Source organism: Gekko japonicus, unplaced genomic scaffold (assembly GCF_001447785.1).
Source record: "Gekko japonicus isolate JY-2015 unplaced genomic scaffold, Gekko_japonicus_V1.1 scaffold1880, whole genome shotgun sequence".
Lineage (NCBI taxonomy): Eukaryota > Metazoa > Chordata > Lepidosauria > Squamata > Gekkonidae > Gekko > Gekko japonicus.
Window position 1 is genome coordinate 301,765 of NW_015170943.1, and position 5,671 is coordinate 307,435.

A 5,671-nucleotide genomic window follows, 5' to 3' on the forward strand; every position below is an offset into this window, starting at 1 on the left:
TACATGCTCACATGTTTTATTTTTGGTGAACAGCAAGAGAGAAGTCTGTGTCTGGCTTGCATGCTCTCAGTGGCGCATATGTGCATTTGAATCCCAGCATCACAGATTTTAGGCCCAGATATGATTCCCAAGGATACACTGGTGTCCCGAAAAACAGCCCTTGAAGAGGAGAACGGGGGGGGTGCGTCACTGCTGCGCCTTCTATAATCAGCAAGTATCTGACACGAACGATAGCATCTTATTTGATACTTTGAGCGCGCATGCACACACACAACACAAAGTTATCTACTCCGCATCGGTCCGACCGCAACCAGACACCAACCCGAACCCAAACAGCTGGTTGGTACCTGAAGTAAAGTCCTGTGTCGGCTGCTGTGGTGTCCCTTGCTTCGAGCGCTGCTGATCGCTCTTCTGTCCCTGCTGCACTTCTGTGGGAGGCCGGGGAAAGTATGGCTGACCTGTTTCTCGTTGCCACGGACACCTAGGCTTTCAAAAAAGGAGCCAGTGGCCAATCAGGCCCTTGGGCGAGAATGCACTCAGCCTGAGGTCATGTGATGCCTCCGTGTCTGTGAGAGTGAAAAGCACTGACAATGTCCATGAGAATCAAACGGAGCTGTCTTTGTATGACTTCAGCCCTCACCCCCCCCCATCACCCCTCATTACTGGAATCCTATTTAAAATGCTCCACAAGGCTGCAACGAGGGAAGGGGGGGGGAAGGCCCAAGAGAAGAAGAGAATAGACAGAGCTGTGCCAATACACTGGACCAGTGTTCCCTCTAAGCTGAGCTAGTGTGAGCTAACTCACAGTTTTTTAGCCTCCGGCTCACACATTTTTGTCTTAGCTCAGGAAGGAGGGCTTCAGGGCAAACTGATTTATGCAGTAGCCAAATTGCTCACTCTCAACTTTAATACAGAAGAAGAAGAAGAGATTGGATTTATACCCCGGCCTTCACTACCCAAAGGTGTCTCAGAGCGGCTCACCAACTCCTTCCCCTTCCCCTCCCCACAACAGACACCCTTGTGAGGCAGGTGGAGCTGAGAGAGCTCTTGACAGAAACTGCTCTTTTTCAAGAATAGCTGTGCCAGAGCTACGGCTTGCCCAAGGTCATCCAGCCAGGTGCAAGTGGAGGAGTGGGGAATCAAACCCGGTTCTCCCAGATTAGAGTCCGCACACTTAACCACTACACCAAACTGGCTCTCAGTATGCCAGTAGCTCACACAGTAGAATTTTTGCTCACACGACTCCACAGCTTAGAGGGAACATTGCACTGGACCTGCCTTATGCTTCCCAAAATCAGATTTTGAAAAGTTTACCGTTCCTCTTCCCTACGCCATTTTCATCTCTGCCTCTTAAACTGCTGCATTTGTGTGGGGGAAAGTTACTGACCTAGCCGACCTGTCCAGAAGCGAAAGGGACAGTCGGCTGAGTCCTGAGGGTTTTCCGTGCGACGAGTCAAAGCATCCTCCAACTGCATTTCAGCGTTTGCAAGATATACCGTCAAGCCCATTTTCAAGGGCAGTAGCGCCATTTCAAGACTGCACCTACATAAGAAGATACCTGTGCAGCTTTTACATGCGCACGCTGTTTAAAAAAAAAAAAAAACTCCTCAAGCAGACATGTGATCCAGTTCAAGAAAGAAGAAGCTCATGACTGCCATAAATAAAATAATGCAGATACATGCAGGGAAAGTACAGGTAGAGAAAGAGGTACTTTTCTCCCTTTCTCACAATACAAGAACTTGTGGGCACTCCATGAAATTGTTGAGCGGTCGGGTTAGAACGGATAAAAGGAAGTACTTCTTCACCCAAAGAGTGATTCACACATGGAATTCACTGCCACAGGAGGTGGTGGCGGCTACAAGCATGGACGGCTTCAAGAGGGAATTAGATAGGCATATAGAGCAGAGGTCCATCAGTGGCTATTAGCCACAAGGTATAGATATGGGGCTCTGGGGCAAGTGATGCTCTGTCTTCTTGGTGCTTGGGGGGGCCAACAGTGGGAGGGCTTCTAATGTCCTGGCCCCACTGAGGGACCTCCTGATGGCATCCCAGTTAATCCAGTACTCATTAGCAACCAAAGAGTGATTAACACATGGAATTCACTGCCACAGGAGGTGGTGGTGGCTACAAGCATGGACAGCTTCAAGAGGGAACTGGATAAGCATATGGAGCAGAGGTCCATCAGTGGCTATTAGCCACAAGGTATAGATAGGGACTCTGGGGCAAGTGATGCTCTGTCTTCTTGGTGCTTGGGGGGGCCAACAGTGGGAGGGCTTCTAATGTCCTGGCCCCACTGATGGACCTCCTGATGGCACCTGGTATTTTTGGCCACTGTGTGACAGAGTGTTGGACTAGATGGGCCTTTGGCCTGATCCAACATTGGCGTCTCTTATGTTCTTATGATTAACAAGAAGGTAGGATGCTGCTCAGGAGAAGGCACAGCTTTGATAGAGAACACTAGGAGTGTGCAGACAGAACTTCCCTGAACATGGTCCAACCTGAATCATGCCCTATTTATAAATATTGGAGATGATCAGAATTCAGAGAAATTATTTCTAACAGTCAGAAATGGGGGGATCTTCTGATCTCACGGAATACAATTTGAGTCCGGGGCACTGTGCCCCCCCCCCCCGGCGCCAACTGAACCCCCGGTTGCCGTCATGGAGGACTGGCCCAGAAGGGTTCGCTTCTTCCTCTGGTCTTCCTGGGGGCTCCAACTCCTGTCCTGGGTTGAGGCTTCAGGGCCAGAATAGGTGGAGGAAGGAAGGTGGAGGAGTGGCCTCAGAATTGCAGGACTGTCACAAAGAGGGGTTCTGGCACCTTAAGACCGACCGTCAAACTCGCCCTCTCTCTCAGCGTCTCCTTTCGCCAGTCCAGTCTTCCTCCCTAGCCGTCTCCATCCTTCCATTTTTATTCCCACTCTGGCCCTTTTCTCCTCCCCTCTGCTCTAACCCCGCCACCAGATAAATCCCCAGGAGTTGAATTGGGGCGGTTGGGACGCTGAGTTGGGGCCACCACAGCAAGTGGTGGCGGCTACAAGCATGGATGGCTTCAAAGGGGAATTAGATAAGCATATGGAGCAGAGGTCCATCAGTGGCTATTAGCCACAAGGTATAGATAGGGGCTCTGGGGCAAGTGATGCTCTGTCTTCTTGGCGCTTGGGGGGGCCAACAGTGGGAGGGCTTCTAATGTCCTGGCCCCACTGGTGGACCTCCTGATGGCCCCTGGTATTTCTGGCCACTGTGTGACACAGAGTGTTGGACTGGATGGGCCTTTGGCCTGATCCAACATTGGCGTCTCTTATGTTCTTATGTTCTTACGCCCCACGCAGCCCGTTTCCTCTGAGGCCCGTGTCTTCATCCATCTTCCTAGATTCTTCCCGGCTGCGCCACACCTCACAGTGCTGTCGATCCCGCGCCCATTGTCCGCTGCTTTTCTGCCACCACCACAGCGCATCGGCATCTTCCTGGTCACCTCCGAGTGGCGCGCCGACCTCCCGTAGCTCGCCCGCCCGCCGTTTTTTCGCCATCCCCAGCTGTCGAACCGTCCCCAGACTGGGTAGGTGGGGGGTTGGCTTGGGGTTCCTCCGTGGTGTTCCTGGCAGCCGATGCGGCCTTTTCTGGGAGCTCCCGGCTGGAGCCGGGACAGGCACTTTTAAGACCAACAAAGTTTTATCCAAGGTATAAGCTTTCATGTGCACACAGACGTTTTCAAATACACTAAAGTGGCAGTTACCAGTCCATACATATAGGTAGAGTGTGAGCAGCAAATTGGCATACAACATAATGAAGATGTTTAAAATATTAAAGAACCAAAAGCTTAGTTTATATGGTTACCATTTGTTTGGGTTTAATTCTGAGGGGGGGGGATATAGTGAAGGAAATAAATATATCAAAATTGGAGATTGATGGGCAGATGTACCCTTCTTAATTGTGGAATGCTGAGAGTAATTAATCGAGACCCTGTCATTATGCTCCATCCAACTCCTCTCAAAGTCGCCTCCATGCTTGAGAGGAGATGGATGGAGGCTGAATCTGCATTTGCCTTTCCCACCGGTGTCCCAGCCTTTTGACTCAGTCTTCAAAAAAGCTGTCGACATTTGGTGTCGTTTTCACACCTCAAGAGTGCTAGCATACTTTTGCACGTCCACATATGTTTATCATCCTTTGGGGCAGCTCCACTGTCATTGCACCTCTGCACTGCTTTAAAAGAATCTTCTCGGTCGAATCTGCATTTGCATTTTTAAATTTGTTTCATGCTGCTGTGACGCCGTCTTTCTCTATGCTTGTTTGAATGTTGTTTGGAGAAGTTTCTTTTAAAGCAGTGCAGAGGTGCAATGACAGTGAAGCCGCCAGAAAAGTCCAATAAACATATGCGGACATGCAAAAGTATGCTAGCACTCTTGAGGTGTGAAAACGACACCAAATGTAGACAGCTTTTTTGAAGAAAATGTAGATTCGACAAAGTGTAATGGCAGGGTCTCAGTCAATTATTCTCAGCATTCCTCAATTAAGGGTACATCTGCCCATTAAACTCCAATTCTGATATATATTTATTTCGTTCACTATGTTCCCCCCTGGAATAACCACATAAATGAAGCTTTTTATTCCTGTTTGGTCCTTTAAACTTTTAAACATCTTCATTATGTTGTATGCTAATTTGCTGCTCACCTTCTACTTATATGTTTGGACTGGTAACTTCAGTTTCAATGTATTTGAAGAAGTGTGCATGCACACAAAAGCTTATACCTTGAATAAAACTTTGTTGGTCTTAAAAGGCGCCCCTGGACTCGAACTTTACTCTGATGCTTCAGACCAACACAGATATCCACCTGAATCTATCTTTCTGATCTAGTGGTTATTCCAGCAGCTCACTATTCTGGGCAATGGGAGGGAATTGCTCAAGCTCAGAGATATGTACATGACAGGAATGTAAGTAACAGAATTCTGACTGGCTATCCCCCCCCCCCAGTATTTCCACTTTTCACCAATCACTGTACTATCTCACTGGTTTTAGGAGGGTTTCCTGATTTTGTGTGAACAAGGACCTAGGTTTCCAGAAATATTCTGTTATTTGGGGTTGCTTGCAATGCTCCCTCTAAGCTGTGGAGTCTTGTGAGCAAAAATTCTACTTTGTGAGCTACTGGCATTAAAGTGGTGAGCGAGCGATTTGGCTGCTGCAGAAATTAGTATGCTCTGGAGCCATCCTTGCTGAGCTAAGACAAAAATGTGTGAGCTGGAGACTAAAAAAACCTGTGAGCTGGCTCACACTAACTCAGCTTAGAGGGAACACTGGTTGCTTGCATACCTGGCCGGCAGGGGAAAGGCTTTGCTTGTACCTGCTGGCAGACAGGCTGGGCCTGTAAGATGGAGAGAGAAAGAGACACAGAAATAATGACTCCCCCAACCTGACAGGATGCTCCAGAGACATCCCATAGGCTTTGCTTGTTGTGCCTGTTGACAGGAAGGTGGGGTGCGCAGACTAGGGACCATAAAGTTACAGGGGTCATGGCTTGCACACACAAATAGGTCTGCAGAGAGACTGCACACCTTAATGGGGGACTAAGAGAAACACTTTGCTTGTATCTGCTAGTAGCCAAAAAAGGGGGGGGGGAAGCCAGTGTACAATGCAAGAACCAAAAAAAAAGAACACCACTTGGCAAAAAATAACT